The 19,019-nt window shown below is 38.4% G+C and overlaps 1 protein-coding gene across 1 annotated transcript in view; it reads left to right on the top strand.

The window, feature by feature from the left end:
• The first annotated feature begins 5,318 nt into the window (after positions 1–5,318).
• The window catches only part of LOC139698137 (soluble guanylate cyclase 88E-like), a 345,314-nt gene continuing 331,613 nt past the window's right edge, over positions 5,319–19,019 (top strand). Inside the window, exon 1 of the mRNA XM_071597061.1 lies at positions 5,319–5,629. The gene's annotated coding sequence lies outside the window, so the exon portion shown is untranslated. The remainder of the gene's footprint in view (positions 5,630–19,019) is intronic.

Here is a 19,019-nt window from a genome sequence, read left to right as displayed (position 1 = left end):
TTCAATTCTTTGTACCTTATTTTGCCTAATTCTGTATTCATATTATTCCATTTTCTCCGCTCATCCATCTTTGTAATCATGTCATCCGTGATCCATGGTTTCCTAGTCCTTTTAGCGTTAACGGTTCCAATAGTGTCTTTTGCGGCTTTAGACAACCCCTTCTTGATCATTTCCCATTTTTCTTCAATAGTACTAAGCCCTTTACCATCCTCCATGATTTTCTCTACCGCCTGTTTGTATTCCTTCCTTTTCAACCCATTTAACGCTTCTACATTCCATTTTTTAACTCGCCGCCCCTGCCTTATCTTTTTGAAACGTACGCTACATTTCATAACAACTAAATTGTGGTCTGAGTCCGTATCCGCTCCCGGGAAGCTGTGGGAATTTATCACACTGTTCCTAAACCTGTGTCTAACCAGGATATAATCTAGCTGATATCTTCCTGAGTCACCTGGCATTTTCCATGTAAACCTGCGTCTTTTGTGGTGTCTAAACCAAGTGTTGGTGATGACTAACCCCTGTCTTCTGCAGAACTCAACTGCTTTCTCCCCGCGGTCATTCCTCGTACCTAAACCGTAGTCCCCCACCTCATCACCATCTCTTCCTTCGCCTACCGTCGCATTCCAATCCCCCATCACTATCAAATGTTTCCCTGCAGGAACACACGCGATCATGTCCTCTAACTGATCGTATATCCTATCGACCTCTTCTTCCTTATGGTTGCTCGGTGGCATGTATACCTGAATAATAACTAAGTTCGTCGGTTCTGCTTTTATCTCCACTATTAGTATTCTATCCGTTACCTGCTCTATGTTGACTACGCTTCTCCCTACCTCTTCATTTAATAAAATGGCAACCCCTCGTTGGCTCTCGTCCCCGCCGCTGTATATTATTCTATACTTATCACTCCAGTAATCCCCGCTATCTTTCCATCTCACCTCGCATAGACCTAAAATATCTATATTTCCCCTTTCCATCTCTCGCTTAACATTCTCCAATTTCCCTGTCCTCATCATTGTCCTAACATTCCACGTTCCTATTCTAACTAATTTGGTCTTCTTCTCCTGCGTCTTCTGTCCTGCTGCTGCTGGTTTTCCCTTGCAAGGGTTTCGTGGGATGACGACCGCGGAAGCCTTGCCTCCCCCGCTGCCGGGCACGACACACGGCCGATTGGGCCGAGCCCCGTGGTTGCCAGGACTCAAAATATCTCTATTGTCCATCATATTTTTCTAGGGATTGATAATTGAGGTGGTTTCCCGTTGCCTTCCTCAATAGTGTTTTTAACGTGACACCATCACTTACTGGCCGCCCCACTGGGGTCAGACGCCATTGCAGCCGCCTCACTGAGGAACAAACACTGCGTGGACTACCTTTCGTCTGGCTCCTAACCTTCGACCTATCTGGCATGGGTGACCCTACCAGGAGCAATAATTATTACTCCCGCCAGCACAGCTCTAGGGGTCATCGGAACGCACAAGCCCTTCCACCACGTCAAGGTTGTAGTCCGGGGAGGGATATATATATATATATATATATATATATATATATATATATATATATATATATATTTGTATATATGTAAAAGCTTTGATATGGAGCGTAGCTATGTACGGTGCGGAAACGTGGTCATTGAAGCAGGAGGATAGACGTAGACTGGAGGCTTTTGAGATGTGGGTGTGGAGAAGAATGGAGAAGGTGAAATGGATAGAGAAGAAAACAAACGAGGAAGTCCTCGGTATGGTGGGCGAAGAGAGGGGTTGCTGGGAGCAATCCTATGGTGGCAGGAAAAGTGGCTGAAGGGGGTATTGACCGGCAGCGGAATGTTGAAGACTGTAATTGAGGGGAGAATGTTAGGCAAACGAGGAAAGGGAAGGAACAGGATAGGGATGTTGGACGGGATGAAGGGAGGAAGAAAGTACTCAGAGCTGAAGAGGGACCTGATATAAAGTAGGATGTTGTGTTTTGCTAGGGGTCACAAATTATTAAATTACTAATTATGTCCATATAAAAACCTACCTTAACCGGTAGATTGCCTTAAAAAAATAAAAAAAAAATATATATATATGTATATATATATATATATATATATATATATATATATATATATATATATATATATATATATATGTGTGTGTGTGTGTATGTATAACTATTACTAATCTTTTGAGTCTAATATGAAAAAATAAGTGAAATAATTTTTTAAAATGTTTTTCATGTTGTTTTATGGTTGGTATTGGATTTAAATTTTCCTTAGATTTTCTCATTCATTCGAGACAATTAATTTTTCAATTATCAACTTGAGTGATTTTTTGAACAGCATCTCTACAAAAAATAACTTTCTATTCATTTTATTCCATGACAAATGGGCTTGAATCCAGCACTCTTAAGATATTTCAATTCGTCACATCCCAGTTAAATACTCCATCCATGAAGTATTTCGGGGAAGTATTAAATGATTAAACTTAAACTTTGTATTTGCCAAATATATCACCTCGTACTTTCTGTATCTTTGGGTAATTTCCGATTCTCATCACTGCATGGGCTAGGATAATTACTGCTGACTAAACAAAAAAGCCTTGGAATGTCAGAATTAGTTTGAACAAAGTCTCCTTTCTTACTCCCTATGATTATCAAATTTTTTTTCACAAACGCCATCTAAATATTAAAAATTCACGTAACTTGGTTGCGATTAAATATTTATTACGTGGATACTGCAGCTTTAATTAGTTAACGATGAACGTATTTTTGTTATAAGAAGAAAAATTCTTAAACGACATGCGTAGTAAGAATGCAAAGTAGGTTAATTTAGAAATGACTTAGCTTTTAAGCACAAATGGAGTTTGGATCAAGGCTTTTATGACTACCTCTCCCTATTAATACGTACCCTCGTTGGCTTGGAGTCCTAACATAATAAGTCCACTACTCTGCAAATCATCAAGAGATAGTAAAGAGATAAACCATAAAGGAAAACATATAGTGCCACATTAAAAGTTAAGGTAGCTTAATTGGCTAAATCACTCGGCTTGACATCGAGGGATCGAAGTTCGAATCCCGGTCAAGGCGAATGATTTTTTAACTTAAAGCTTTGTTGCATTGTAATGCGCAGTAGCGGATAGCTACGTGTCGCGACATCTCCTACAGTTTATTTGAGTTTCTTTGCCGTATGAACGTATTTCATCCAGTTTTTTGACATATTTCATTCTGATTTTATAATTTGTGGATAAAAAACTAGAATACATTTTATCTAGTGAACACAAATACAAATTTATTGTTAATACAAGATGAATGTTGACTTATTAGACTTTAATTTCCACGTTCACGGCAGAGGCAAGTTAATCGGCATTTTTATTGCAAAAGTTATTTTTCATTTTTATTCCCTCCCCTAAAGTATACCCGAGAACTTCTGCAGTCGATGAAATTAACCCTTGTTTATAACTAAGTTTTTCGCTAGCATAATAACAACGGGTTTTTGCCACCAATCACGTCTTTACACGAATTTTGAGTGGATGTTTTTAACCCTTTAAACACTTTTCTTCTCCCTTATCTCTTACCATTCCTACCTAGTGACTGCACTCCCTGCCACACATCCGTTTGGTTGATTGGGGAGTATTTATGCAGCTGTAATATTATTTAAATTTGAATCCCAAAATAAACGGGATAAAAATACGGAGAACCTACTTGAAGGTGGCAGCAGTTTTTTTCTTTTTATTTCCCTCCGTCTTCTATTGATCTGCTACTATATCCATATGCTTTGCTTGTTGCCACTTGATAGGTCAACTCATTTTTCACTTCATTTAGATTTTTCACAAATTATCCATACTTGATAATGGTTCTCGGTATTTAGAAATTAAATTACCAAATCAGAATTAAGGTCAGTGGGTCGCGGTAGTCCATGGGGTAGAGCGTTGGACTGCTGAACGGGCGATTCCCGGGCGAGGGCACTCTGGGCACCTGCAGCTCTACCCAAGCTAAAGTGATTTTTCGGGTACCAGGTCTTCCTGGGAAACCATAACCGGCACAGGGAACTGGCCCCCCCTCCCTGATATGTGAATTTCACACGCCGCATGGGGCTTAGTACTGGGCGAACTCTGCCATCACCTACTTAACCGACCTTCGGGTTGATTACTGTGTACATAAGGGTAACCCTAGTTGGCTTCTAACTGAACTCTATGAGTCTATCCATTCAGTCCACTTATGCCTTTTTGCATCCATCAACTTTATTCCCCAAACCGTGAGAGTAAAACGATCTGCTTTCAACCTGAATGACGCAAAAATTATTAACGTGTGTAATTCAGGAATTTCCGACTGTACAAACATTTCGTATAACCTATTTATATCTATCCCATTCCAAATATCCTACTACAGGTATATTACATTGCCGCACCGTGTAAAACCCACGCTCCATATCAAAGTTTTAAGTGATCTTTTTTAACACCCGGATTCAACTCAATTTGTCATCAACTTGCTCCATCCGACACATGCAATACCAAATAATTGAATGACGTTACCAAATATTTTAAGATATTTAAATGTACTTTCCTGAAATCTGAGAAGTAGTTTCACAATCTTTACCTTTTGTGCTATAAAACATAAAATATTGTGAATTCATGCCCTTGCATTCTCTAGTTTGATTCGCATAATATCAAATACTCGGTTGAAAATCAACTTTAATTTAAAATCACAGCTTATTTCAAGAAATAAATTTTTTTTGAGAAAAAAACTGAAAAGTAATCGTATTTGGTACATTTATAAATACTTCATTCTTTCCCACACTTTAAATTATCATCGGGCCAACAAAACAAAAGGTATTGTTTCTCAATCCAACCGAAAATTGGCTTTTATCTCTTGGTAACTACGCGTGTCACTGCCCTTCTTCCGTCAACCATTTCGAACCGTGCCACACATGACCTCGCAGCCATTCTTCTCCACCCAAACGTGGGTCAACACGTGAAGACAGTCCCTTCTAAACCTTTCGAGAAAGGGTCCGGTGGATACGATCCTCATGGAGGTATGAAAATGAAGTACTCCCGCGAAGAAACGACAAACGGAGCTGCGATAATGCCGCGGACGATGGAGGAGAGATGAGATAAGAGCACGAGGGGAGAGAGGGGGTTATAGGTTCGGGACTGGGATGAGGGGCAGGAGCTCGGAAGCAACAGTTACCGAGGAGAGGAGTAGGAGGGGAGGGCGGAAGTTGGAGTGGAATGAGATGTGACGGGGGTGGGAGGTGGGAGGAGGTGGAGGAGGAGGGAGGGAGGGATAGGGGCGGAGTTTGTTTCTCTCGCATCGGATCCTCGCCAGTCGGCAGTTCACTCTCTGTTCAGTTGGTGACTATGTGCGGCAACGGAGCGAAAGCGATCCTTAAAACACACTTCTAAGGTTCCGTGGCTCGAGGCACCCTTGACCTAACCCCCTTCTCCATTAGGGTGATCCCTTATTTATTACACACTATCCCCCAACTGGCATCGGACAACAGGTCACCGGCGGCAATGGGATCCCAGCTGCTGGGATAAGCGGCGGCTGAGAGGGCGACGGCCTGGGATAAATCTCCCGCAGGAAGGAGCCGGAGAGACCGCAAGGGAAGCGGCTAGGACCCCGGAGTCTGGTGATTGGGAAGCTGTTTTTAAAGGTAGGGAATTCATTCGTCTCAGCTTGAAACCATCACATTCGTCGCTGCTCTTTCTCGTATGACTTTGTTTTTTTCTATTTTTCTGCCTTTTCTAATTGAGTAAAATATTTATACGACTAGATCGGCGTTTAGATACTAATCTATTAACGTTCTTCCTCGTCATCAGCAATATAATTTCTCCATTGTGCGCCCAAGGTGTAATTCGTTAAGTTATATTCACCAGGCGCGATTTCACTTCAGAATTGCGTCGACTCGCTTACTTGTCAAGATTTCCTCGGAATAGTTTCAATGTCCTGCATTTATGTTTTCAATCACTTTAGACACATAGCTGCATAATAATCTTAAAAAATGATTCGACGAATGTATTGTTAAGTATTGAATTTACAAGCGGTCCGGCTCGTTTGATTAATTTACCAACAGGTTCATTTGCCAAAATAAATAAAGATAAATTTTACATAAGTTTCACAATTTTTTACATAAATTACTGATTTCGTTTAACGGCCGTCATTTACAGATTATTCGTATTTGTACGTTTTAGAGAGAACGAAATAATTAAAAAACCGGTGTGTTGACGGATATTTTTCCTATAATATTTTTTTGATATGGAATTCAATGTGATATTCTAATTTAACTACTTACCACCGAAGAAAAATTATGCGTGAATGCAAAAAACATAGAAATTTTCAATTTTTAGAAATAAGTGTTCTTTTCAGCCTTACTTTTAGATATCCATATTTCTATCTCTCCAACGCTCACATCGGCCATTAAAGACTTTCAACTAGTTCTAGCTGACTTTCAACCCTTCGCGCTCATACTAATACTCTACTTATATAGGTAGATTACCCAAACAAGCAGATCCCGTCCAACTGCCAGTTTATTTAGGCAACGTATATTAACTAAACAAGCAGACCCACTTTTTAGGTAATAATTATTAATTCGTTAAAATTATTATTCTCATTTATCATCACGCAAATTCAATTAATAAAATTGCTATAACCATTAATACGCAGAACGATTTCTATATTTCGGAAATGCCGAGGTTGAATTCAACATACTTTTCTTCCCGATGTGTTTGAACTTTGCTGTGGTTTACCTGAACATGGGTAGGTTGAATGAAGAAATAACTTTTCCAGGTATTTCCTCTCTGTGTCTTTGTATAGTGAAAACAGTTTAAAACACTCTTCCGATTGAATTCTTCAAATATAATGCCATTAGTTTCTCGACATAAGTGCTCACCCTACCAGTTGAAAAACTATTTAATTAAGTGAGTAATATAATGTCAGTTCTGTCAACTAAAATATAATTATGGACTGACTGTGAAACAGATCCATCGATGCGTACATTAAAATATCCACAAACTTACCAAAAAAGGAGCAAATATGTGCTTTTTCGTGAAGTATTTAACAGTGGTAGTTTGTATAAGAAGAATAATAAATTTAATGGTAAAGGCATCTCGATTTTCTCAATGAAAGGCTGAGAATAAGCAAAATAAATAGCCGGTTCCCACCATAAATACACCCGTCCCCGCTTGTCACTAATCCCTCAATAGAAATTGTTTTAATTTAGAATCAAAACACAAAACATCGATTAGCGTTTCTTGCATATCCTGCCACACGCTTTTCGGTAGATCGCAGGGTACTTATATTGATATAGAAGAGTTTGCTTCAACTGAACTTGAAAATATTCAACTCATCAGGAGAATTTATGTCGTAAAAATATTTATCGTCCTTTGTTAGAGCATCTCATTAATTCTCGTTACACACACGTACCTCTTATTCAAATGGTTTGAACGATAAATGTTATCATCATTACGGATTGGAACTGTCATATAATTCTAAAATTGAATGCTCGGCGTTTAAATTAATTTTTAAAAATCAAATGTGCTTTCAAGTTTTTCCTATTGTATCTTTACAAAATTATAAGTTGTTTCTCGAACACCAATAGGAATTACATCACAGGAGTAGGGGCAACATCAACGGATAGCATTTACATGAGGTATTTTAAAAGGACGAACACCTGCAAAATATTTTTACTGCGCATTAATATTGAGTCCACTGAGCGTAGGGTCATCTCCTCTTTAGTGCGCTTCCACGTGCTCTTTAGCGCGGAATCAACAAGTTCAATACCTGTTAACTCTTAAGCCATGTAATGTAGATATGCATCTAATTACGGAGGTATATTTTATTTTATAGATCATTTCCGCATACAATAGTAGAAAAGTAAGATGTCCATTTCCAATAAAGTGTCAAGAGGAATTCATGCAGCTTTTGCTACAGTTTTCAATTAATTCACTCCTGCGTCAGTTTCCGATATAAAAAAACGGTTGCCGCAACAGCTATAACACTCCACTTCAACAGTAAAGAATCCGTACTCACGCCACAGTTTCGGTGGTAGGCTTCTCTTCAAGTCTTTAATTTATGCAGCATATTGTATTATTATTATCCATGGTATTAATGCGTTCAAGTCAGTTGTTGGATGGACACAAGCTATACAGCCAAAGAAAGATACACTTTTATTGATATCATTACAAAAGCACAACCTGACATCCCACGCTACATTTAACCCTTACTCGATTTCGCACACTTCCTTCCGAATTTAATTTCATCTAACATATATCTTCATATTCCCACCCCTTCCTCGTTTCTCTAACGTTCTCTCCTCAAAGTCATCAGCAGTACATCACCAATGCACTCTGAATCCATCTTGCATGCCTCCTTTGGATTTATTCAAGCAATGCTCTCTACATGGCTTGAATGCACTTCCTCGCTTGTTTTCAGTTCCGTTCACTTCACCTTCTCCCTCCTCGGCACCCACATTTCAAGAGCGTCCAATCTAAGCCTACTGCCTTGATTCAACGACTATGCATCAGTGCCGTCAAAACCACATCTCATAGCGAACTTCAACGATCATTTTCATTGCATCTTTACTCAACATCCATATAATAAATTCTGTCCTCCGCATGAAGAAAGATTCTTTGCCGAACGCCTTATTTTAATGCTTCCACTAAATAGGCCATTTTGGTTCAAAACACTATAGAGATAGGTAACTGATCCACCTGCTTTAGCTTATAGGGTCTATTTCAATGCTTAATTTGGTTTTCCTCTTGCTCGAAAGCTACAATGATGACGATGGGCAATAGATGATGACAAAAAACAATGCTGAAAATTGGTCTGAGTATATTTTATAGCTACGATCAAGTAACAGGAACAGTTGTTTATTACAATTAGTCAGTTGTGCAATGCATTTTCCAGAATTGGCTCGGCCGCCGGGTTAAAGATCCTGGTACTTTCAAATTACACACTGGGCATTATATTCGCTGCTGATGAGAATTGTGTAGAAAATTGCATTTCCTGACAATTATTATTAACGTTGGTATACTAGGTTACATGGTAGTCACACTTCACACATATCGACTTACTAACACCCTTCATTGATCTTCTTATACAAAAGGCTCTGATTACCGGTGATTTAAAAGTTTTTAGAGTTGATGGTCATGCTATATAAATCGAATATGATGACAAACCAGACTAATCATGGTGCTATTGAGTTCTTTCACAAAACAACCACTGACTAAAATATCCACTATCCAAGTACAATGCATGCTGTTATTACACCCTTCATTTTCATTTCACGAATGCTTTTACAGTCTTGGCATTTCCGCTAATGTGATTTGCTTGTTGAAAATTAAACTGCTATTCAAGACGGAACTGACTCTTTACTTCATGAATAAAGTTATGCTGTCACTTTGAAAAAACGAAGCAAGGGTAGATGTACCCACAATTACATGATGCACTATAAATATATATATATATATATATATATATATATATATATATATATATATATATATACATAATTATATATTAATACAATGTATAACACTTAGCACTAGTGGGCACAGACAAAAACAGTGCTCAGTTCTGTCCCTCTCTTCCTTGATAAAGGTGGCCACGGCGACCGAAAATTCGAAAAATAGTGAGTCTCTTTTTGTGTGTTTCTGTGTGTTTTTGTCATTGTCCACTAGTGCTACGTGTTATACATTATTATTCACGTCCATGAGACTTTCAAAAAGTATTATATATATATATATATATATATATATATATATATATATATATATATATATATATATATATATATAGTGTATGTATATACATTTAATTATATACATAAATCGGCCTTCTCTTCATGCATATATATTTTTATATAAGTATATTTTAAATATGATATTATATAAATATATTATAAGAGAAGCACGAAAGCTTAAAGCATCTTAAATGTGGGTGTCTCTTGCGTATTTTCTATTCGTATTTTTGTATTCTATAATGCCGTCCAAGTGTTATATTACTCTAATGAGTAATTCTAATATATATTTTTAATCACTACAATTCCGCAGAATAAATTTTGATTTTAAATGTAATTACTAGGCAAAAACCCGTACGAAAAATCAAAAACTACTACCTCCCCAAATTTTTTCGAAACATGGGCGAAGAAAAAACAAAATTGATCGTTCGGGCAGCTATTAAGCAGGAATTCACCGAATTAAATATGTTTTCAAGGATGAGGCGTCACTACCAATCCGCCTGAAGTGAGCTGATAACCTGTCTCTTCAGACTTTAACCCTAATTTTCAATTAGAGACGTCATGATTTATCACATCTGATCTACGCATTAGCTATCAAATTAAGAGGCTGACAAAACATGAATAGACACGGTTGCTGGAATCACTTCAGACAATGATACTGAGCCATGAAGAACGTTTCTTGAACCTTAAACCTGAGACAGAGGAGAGCGCGAAGGCTGCTGAGGCAAGAAGAATGATTTCCTTTAAATCCTACTCACTAATTACAGTCTTCTAGAATAAATCTAAAAGCAATACCCCATAAAGAGCGAAAATGGCGTGAGCGGGAATATTAGGGCACCAACCTAAAATACAAAAAATAATCAATTAGGCTAAATATATTTGCATGCTTTGGCACTTTTACATGGAACAATAATACAAGCCTACGGTAGAGTGCGCGGCAGTGGGTGATTCACCACCAGGTATTTCCATATATATATATATATATATATATATATATATATATATATATATATATATATATATATATATATATATATATATATGCGGGTGCGGCAACGTGGCAACGCCGTATTTGGCCAGGAGCTGCCTGACGACGAGCGCGCCATGGCAGAATTTTCGGCACCATCTTGGCGCACACCTTGCGCATGGCCAAATCCTGTGAAATAATGCGTTGGACGTTGGATGCAGACAGACCCAACTGGTCTGCAATTTCTTCACTGGTTAAGCGTCGGTCTGTGTTCAGCAGTGTCCTCACTCTGTCCACATTCGTGTCGGTTCTTTCCGTCGACGGCCGTCAGGAGCGATGGTCGTCTTCAACGAACTCCCTGCCCTCTTTAAAAAACTTGTGCCACTCGAATACTGTGGAACGGCTTAAGGCAGTGTCCCCATAAACCTGCTTGATCATATCGAGGGTCACAGCTGCCGTCTTCCCGAGTTTCGCACAAAACTTCACGGAATAACGTTGCTCTAAATTCAGATTCATTTTGTTTTTCGACGCGGACAAAAAACTTGTTTCACCAAAAACGGTGTCCTCACTCAACGACAGCCCGCAGGCGACTGAGGTTGGTGTCGGTCTGTTGCTAAGAGCCCCCTCCACCTTACCCTGCCAGGCAGACCCCCCTCCACCGCTCCGTTCGCACTTTGGCGCGGGTATATATATATATATATATATTATATATATATATATATATATATATATATATATATATATATATATATATATATATATATATATATATATATATATATTCATATACCTTTTCAAACTGTTTCTATTTTGAAAAATTCAAAGAAACTGCGGGAAATGCCACGACATTAACTTTTAAAGGAGGTATCCGTTAATGCGCATTGCAACGTAAAATTTTCAAAGTGGAAAAATCATTCCCTTTAACCCAAAGCGAATGATACACTTTGAAAAGGTTTCATTTTCTTTCCATTGTTTTTATTAAGCATTTCTGACTATGCCACTGACTCTATCACTAAAATTACTGCCACGCAACTTATTCTGGGGAAGCGGAACTCTATACGTATTATGAAAAAGTTAGCGTAAATAAGCGCTGTGAGTATTTGGGAGTAGCTGAGGAATGCTTTTGGTAAAAACGTGAAAGATAAGGTAGAGAGCCGAGTGGTTCGCAAAAGAAGAGTAATAATTAGATGTACTGGCTTTTGGCAAGACAGGAGGAAGCCTAAACGGATATGATCATGTGGAGAGAATGACTGGCAGTCCATTCAACAAAAATATATACGAGGGTATATATTTTTAGAAGAGAAAGGAATAAAAATAAAACCTAAAAGTTCATGGATGAAATTGGATGAAGAGGTAGTTAAGAGACAAGAACACAGAAAGATTGATTGTGACTAATGCGACAGAGGCGAAAAAAGAGACTATCTAATGAAAGTATGGGAGAAATTATTAGAGAATTATACTTGAGTGAGCTAAAACGAGGATTTTCTTGAGAGATACATTAATCTCAGGAGTATTAAATTTGTGGAATATAGGTGGGAAATAAAATGAAAATATTTTAAACTTTTACAAAGTTTACTTTCAAATGCACCTAAACTGATGATTTTTAACGCTTCCGTATCATTATCCGCCTACCCTTTCTGTAACGAGCTGTTTTTCTGCCAACCCTGTTTTCCCCCCTCTGGTCTCCTTCACTTAACCAACCCCACCTCTTAATTTCAGTATACTAATACGATATTCCCGAAAATACGCATGTACACCTCTTGATAATGACGCGGAAGCTTGGAAAGCGATTGAGGAATATTAAAAGTGAAGTGTGGAAATTAACAAAACATATTTTATTTTATCACTCATTTCAAGCAAATGTTAGTTTTTTAGATTTTCGTTTCATCAACCGTTCTAGGATTGTTTTCGGCAGGTTTTTGCGACGACAAAGGAATGAAACTAGGCGTTTGTTAATTCTTTGATCGTTTTAATTTAGATTTTGTCTTTCTTCGAATTATTCCAATGAGCGTGTCTCCGAAATCGGTGCCTAAGAGCAAGCCTTGTAGAGAAGACTATGTTGGGGTGTTTTTACCCATGTTGCCAACTTATAGTCCTTTTTTTTTTGAAAGGATCCCGCAAAGTTAAAACGCCAGTAGACGGATAATGGGAAATAAAATATCGGTTTAGATTTTCTCTGCGTATATCCCAATTTCAATTCAATTATTTTGACTGATTAGGGGTAAATCAAAATACAATAAGCCTCCATTATCCGTGCTAAGGGATGCATAATGAATCACGGGTGATCGAAAAACACGGATAATCAAAAACACGAACAATCGAAAAACACGAGTAATCGAAAAACAGGACCAATCGAAATACGCGAATAATCGAAAAACACGGATAATCTAAAACACGAACAATCGAAAAACACGAATAATCGAAAAACACGGATAATCGAAATAAACAGATAATTAAAACTTGCGGAAAATATGGTTAGGATTATTAATAAATTTAATTTGAATGAACCAAAAGAGTTAAAAAAAGAAATGAATGCGATAAGTTAACAAATAAACTATTATTTTTCATTGCTCGCGTTGATTTTGAGTTTTTTTTGAAATGGTAAATACAATTTGTTCCATTTTTCAGTCATTTTCCTAAGGGTAGAATTATATTTTTTACAAGAACAGAACTATCATCAAATTGAATAGCAGAGCGCATTGTCATAAAGCTAAAGCAATCACGTAGCCAGGAAATAACAAAAGACTGACGAAGGGCGCATATTGACAAATGATTGTTGATACGTAGTCATATGTTACCGATTGAAATAATGGAGTGTAGACAATTAATGACTTATTTGCGGCATAGTAAAACAATGTACGAGTATTTGCTCACCTTGAAGGAGAATATGGAATTCTAAGGGTTAATTTATGCAAGGAAAACTACTATGGGAAAGTATGGAGAGCGTAAAGCGTTGAAATTAAAACATTAAATACTATTAACAACTTTTGATTTTGTGATGAAAATGAAAAAAAAATTAGTAAAGCCTAGGTACTTCAAATATTTATTAAAAAAAAAGTATATGGAAGTTATAAGAAATTAATTATTTGTAGGATTGTAATTGAATTAAACTTTGGAGATGCAGGCCAAAGAGATATACTCGGATAATCCACAAAACCGAAAATTCGCACTAGTATAATCGAGGCTTAACTTTTAATAAAAACCTCTTCCTTAGAATTTTATATGTTTAAATTACCTAGTTTTATTGAAAAGTCACAGAAGGACTTCCAAGGTCAATTAGGTATCGGGATATTATGAATTTCTAGAAGCACAAAAGGAGCCAATAAGAGTGAAAATAAAACCAAAAGAATTGATAACTACGTATAATGAAGACCGTAGAATAGTCAACGATCAAATATTACCGTGAATCATATTTCGTGTTGCCATTTTTAAATTACGAGATAAAAATGTATTCACCCATTTAATGTTCAAATGAATTTTCTCAAACGTAGTTTGGTTATTAATGTAAAGGTCTTCCTCGAGAAACTACAACTAAAGTATGCATCAATAATTAGCAAGTAAACTCAAGTATTGCTGGTAACTCTCAGGGTAGGACTGGGTGGTAAGTTATACAGGGTTCTGTTTATTCGTTGAGTGTTGCTCTGTGGCTATGGCTCCAATAACCCCTGCCATGATTCAGTCTTATTTGTTCCAGCCCTTGGTTGTCTATACTACCCCTTACCATATCCTGCTTGATTTTCTACTTTATTTCTTCAACGCCGTCCGCACATTTCAAGACTATATTTTTACCATGTGCTCTCTTCTGTGCCTTTTGCTTCACGTTTTCCAACACACTGTGTACAGATTTCGTGAAATGACGAACATGGAGGCCTTCCCTATTCCTTTATCATCAATGACCAAAGACTTAGTCACTCTGTTCCGGTAGTCATTATCTATTTTATTTACCTTCCACCATGATATGGGATGCATACATATATATACAGGGTTCGTCCGGAAAATAAATGTACTGAGCTCAGGAAAAAAAATTTATTACACTTTTACATATCTTAAGCTAATATTCCTCAAAATAGAACCCTTGTGAGTCGATACACTTGTTCCAGCGGCGTTCCCATTCCTGGAACGCTCCCGTGAAGGCATCATCGGGAACCTCTCGAAGACACGTCGTCACGGCCTCTTTGACGGCGTCCAAAGTCCCGTATCGCGTTCCTTTCAAACTCCTCTTTATCTTCGGGAACAGAACAGTTCTCTAAAAAATGTGGATCATTTTGCAGTGATCCGCAAGTTGTGTCGCGATTTCCAAACGATTGAGTCTTTGATCATCACTGAGCACTTTCGGCACCAACTTTGCACAAATTTTTCGCATCTGTAATTGCTCCCTAATAATCTCGTGAACTATTGTTTTTGGCACATTACACTGCTCTGCTATCATCCGAACACTAAGAAGACGATCAGAGTTCAGTACATCGCGAACTTTTCGCACATTTTCGTCGGTGAGTGTCGTTGATGGGCGTCCAGGCCGTGGTTCGTCGTCGACCTCTTCTCTGCCTTCCACGAACATCTTGTGCCACCGAAAGATCATGTTTCTGGACATGGCTGACTCCCCGTAAGCCTGGTTAATCATACCGACAGTTTCGGTAGACGATTTCCCAAGCTTTACCGCACATTTGATGGAATAACGCTGCTCCAAAAACTTCGGCATCGCGTTCCGTGACGTGGGTCGAGCGTGGAGGTTCGCGTTAACAGAGCTCCTCACTACACCACAGCTCAGAGCCGACTGCCTTTTTTAGCGTCGCTTGCCAACATACCCCCCTCCAATCGCAGCCCGTCAGAGCGGTGCTGGGCGCGCCTGGAGCGGCGGGGAAAAATCAGTACACTTATTTTCCGGACGAACCCTGTAATTAGCTTCATAATATTCCATGGAGAAAGAGGAGGGAAACTCGACGTCTAATTAAGTCTCATTGTTGACATCAATTCCATCCGATGGACGGGTAATGGACCAAACCCGAAGTGATCTCCACCATGACAGGAGCCGGTATCGATACTCGGGAAACTAATCCAGGAAAACGGTCCACCAACAACTCCTGGGGGAAGATCCAAGAGGAAGCGTCGAGAAGATTCTTAGTACGACACCCTCCATACCGGTGATCGTGACGCTGGAACCTCACTTCCGCTGATAACAAACCGTCCCTACACTATTGAACCTCATGCCCTACCGGATTAAGAGCGAGGCCGGATCCTCGAGTTTATTTTCGAATCAATCCCAGCACCCCACTTTTATTACACCTCCACACATTATCCCACGTGAAGTCATCGCGCTGAAATTTCGATCAACATAAAGCGTACAGGTAAACTCCCTTCGTTGGCACTAGAATACGTGAGGGGGAGGCGAAGGTCGTAGATTTTAAAGTGTGATATCCCATCCCTCCAAAAAAAAAATGAATTTTCAAAATTCCGCCGTAGTTCAAAACCGTGACACACTTACCTATAGTAAGTGCCTCCCGCCGTCTGATATACGACGTGAATATAGACAGGTGTCTTCCGGAACCCTGTCCTGTTGATGGGAGCACTCAGTATTCTCCGTCCATCGGATGAGACATCAAATATCGTTCGGAAGTGCTTCACGCTGAGAGTGAGCTGTTTTCGGTGTCCTCACCGTCCCTGAATCTCCTTCTTTCCTCTATTCCCACCCGGTCTCAAGTACGAGGATGCGCAGGATAGACATAAAGCAAAATACGGGTCAAAGGTAAAGCAAAGAAGCTTTTATTATATCTGTGGCGGGAATATGTGACGAAAGATTAAAAGAGATAGATCATACTACTATCAAGCAAACTTGATCGTCTTTTATAACAATTGATCATAGTAACAAAACAGCGTGTGATTATCTGAGTGGAATTATTTGTTTTAAATAATTTACCAAAATATATTACCCGCGCTCTCGCGCAAACTGTTACCACTTGTTTTTCGTTTGTGCCCAACTGAAATAAGGGTGAGTCTCGTGTACCGCCGAGTACGGTATTTGTATTTATGTGTGCAGGTGAATATTTCTACCTGAATAGCTAATACCCAAGCGCGCCCTACCTTACTGCTGCGTGTAGGGTGTTGTATAAATTTAGATGTACCATTGTATTTTTCCTCGGTGGCCATATCGGACAAGATTAGCGGGAGGGAGGGACAGCGAGACGGGCATGCGAAAGAGAAAGAGTTGGCGGAATAGCTCAAAGTCGCCTGGTTGGGTCTTAAAGACCGCGAGGGCCTTTCTCTGCGCTGGCTAATTTGCGTCTAGTACCACTCTCGCCGACCGACCACCCCAATTCCCCTTCCTCGCGTCACGTAAGTTAATTTTGGAAGGCAGAGAGAGAGAGGGAGAGAGGGAGAGGGGGGTGGGAGAAGAGGGCTTGAGCCAAAGAGGTGCGCTTTTCCCTCACGGTCCAAAACTTCCTCACCCCTCTGAGCCACCCTTACTGGTCCATCGCGAACCGCTCTCCGTCTTTATATTCTCAATCGCCTCACACCACCCGCCATCACTTCACCCTCCTTTCCGCCCACATCTGGTTGTCCTCCGCGATCGTAATTTCTTCGGTAAAGATTGAATTCCGGTTCCTGCTTTCTTCTTTTTCTTTGGTTTCTGAGAACCGAATTTCATTTTCTTTCCCCGAGATGAAGTTGTGTTTCACGCAGAGGGACTATTCGCTTCCGCTTGTCAGACACACGACTTGAGAACCGTTTCCATCAAAGTTACAAGTCGGCTTAAATTTTCTTTGAATGATTCGTACAGAAGTACATGAGGGACCTCGAGAAGCAATATTTCACAGCAGGATGGCAAAAGTGTGGCACGCAGAATAAAGAAACATTGACCACATCAAAAAAATTCCTTTTTTGTATTCTCTGTGTTTGTTCAGAGAATCTCGCTTCTTCCATCCAATAATATACAATTATACAGTGATATATATTTATATTGACCGGTAGAATACCTATATATATATATATATATTTATACATATATATATATATTTATTTATTTATTTACTTATTTGTATTTGTGTTTCCAATTCAAGAGAACAATTTATCGTCGCGTTAGGAAGTACTCAGATTGTGGATTCATAAAAGACCATAAATCTTCATCCCTAAGCTACTCTCATTGCTAATTATAAAAATAGTGTTTTGATTATTTTCGTAAGAGTATTTCAAGAATGCATATCATCTCATTTTTCATGATCCATTGTTGCATCTATGTTTTCACATTCAAAACTCACTTATTTTTAGGAAGAGTCTAGATAATTCCGTTCCTATATTTAACGCAATCTTGTTTGTCTTAATTGCTATAATGCTCGATAAAATCTTAATGAAAAAAACAAGAGAGTAAATAATATTTTAACGAAGCATTACCCTGACTTTCAAAGACAAATTATTTTTACCCACATACAAAATATTTTATAACATACAAAAAAACGAACTATTTCCGTTAAATCGACGTGTTAGGTAAAACAATCGTTAATGATGCAGTATTAAAGAATAACTTCCTTAAAGTCTGTGGTAGAGCTATTGAAAACCTCCAGGCATGCGAATGCTTGATAGATAATATGGAGTGTATATCTCCATACCTGTGCTCTAGTGGTGTTTCGTTTTCATTTTGTTGGGTATTACTGCACAGGAATTTAGAAGTGAGCAAAAAGGAAAATAAGAAATATTTTAAAAAGAATGAAAATGTGTCACGTGAATATACATATATACTTAACTATACAACCGCTTATTACAAGAATGAATATTAAAGGAATGTTAATCGTATTAATTGTCAGATGGAATAATCAATTCTGACCAATTTTTTAAAGACTTTGCCAATACAAAATTTCACCCTTAATATCTCTGTCAATTTTATCCAGCTTGCTGGCGGTTAAAACTAATAATACCTTCATCTTTGCCAACAGCCAAGGTGAAGAAGTTCGAAAACCTATTTGGCTAACAGCCCAGTAACGTTCCCCAATTCATTTTTGGTTACCTCGGTGTAGTCAGAGACAGAGTCGGACCCACGCAACAGTGATCTTCTTGGTTAATGATCAGCGTTTCAAAGTTATTTTTCCAAATAATTTTCTAATATTGTGAACACGTCGACTTTCGATTCACTTGTGTTCATGGGCATAAATTTGCGTGATTAACACAGGTTACTTTTTTAAAGGGATCCGTACAGAAACCATCAGTGCCAATAAAATATTCTGTTTAACTGGAATTTAATTATTTAAAACCTCAAAGAAGTATATTCATATTTTTTTAGCATTTAAAATATAAGAAAGAGTCGCCGATTAAATGTGATATCATGGTTGTCAATACATTCAACAGTAAGCC

Source organism: Hetaerina americana, unplaced genomic scaffold (assembly GCF_022747635.1).
Source record: "Hetaerina americana unplaced genomic scaffold, ioHetAmer1.1.p SCAF_8, whole genome shotgun sequence".
NCBI lineage: Eukaryota > Metazoa > Arthropoda > Insecta > Odonata > Calopterygidae > Hetaerina > Hetaerina americana.
Note: the sequence above shows the minus strand (reverse complement) of the source record. Positions and strands in the feature narration are given on the sequence as shown.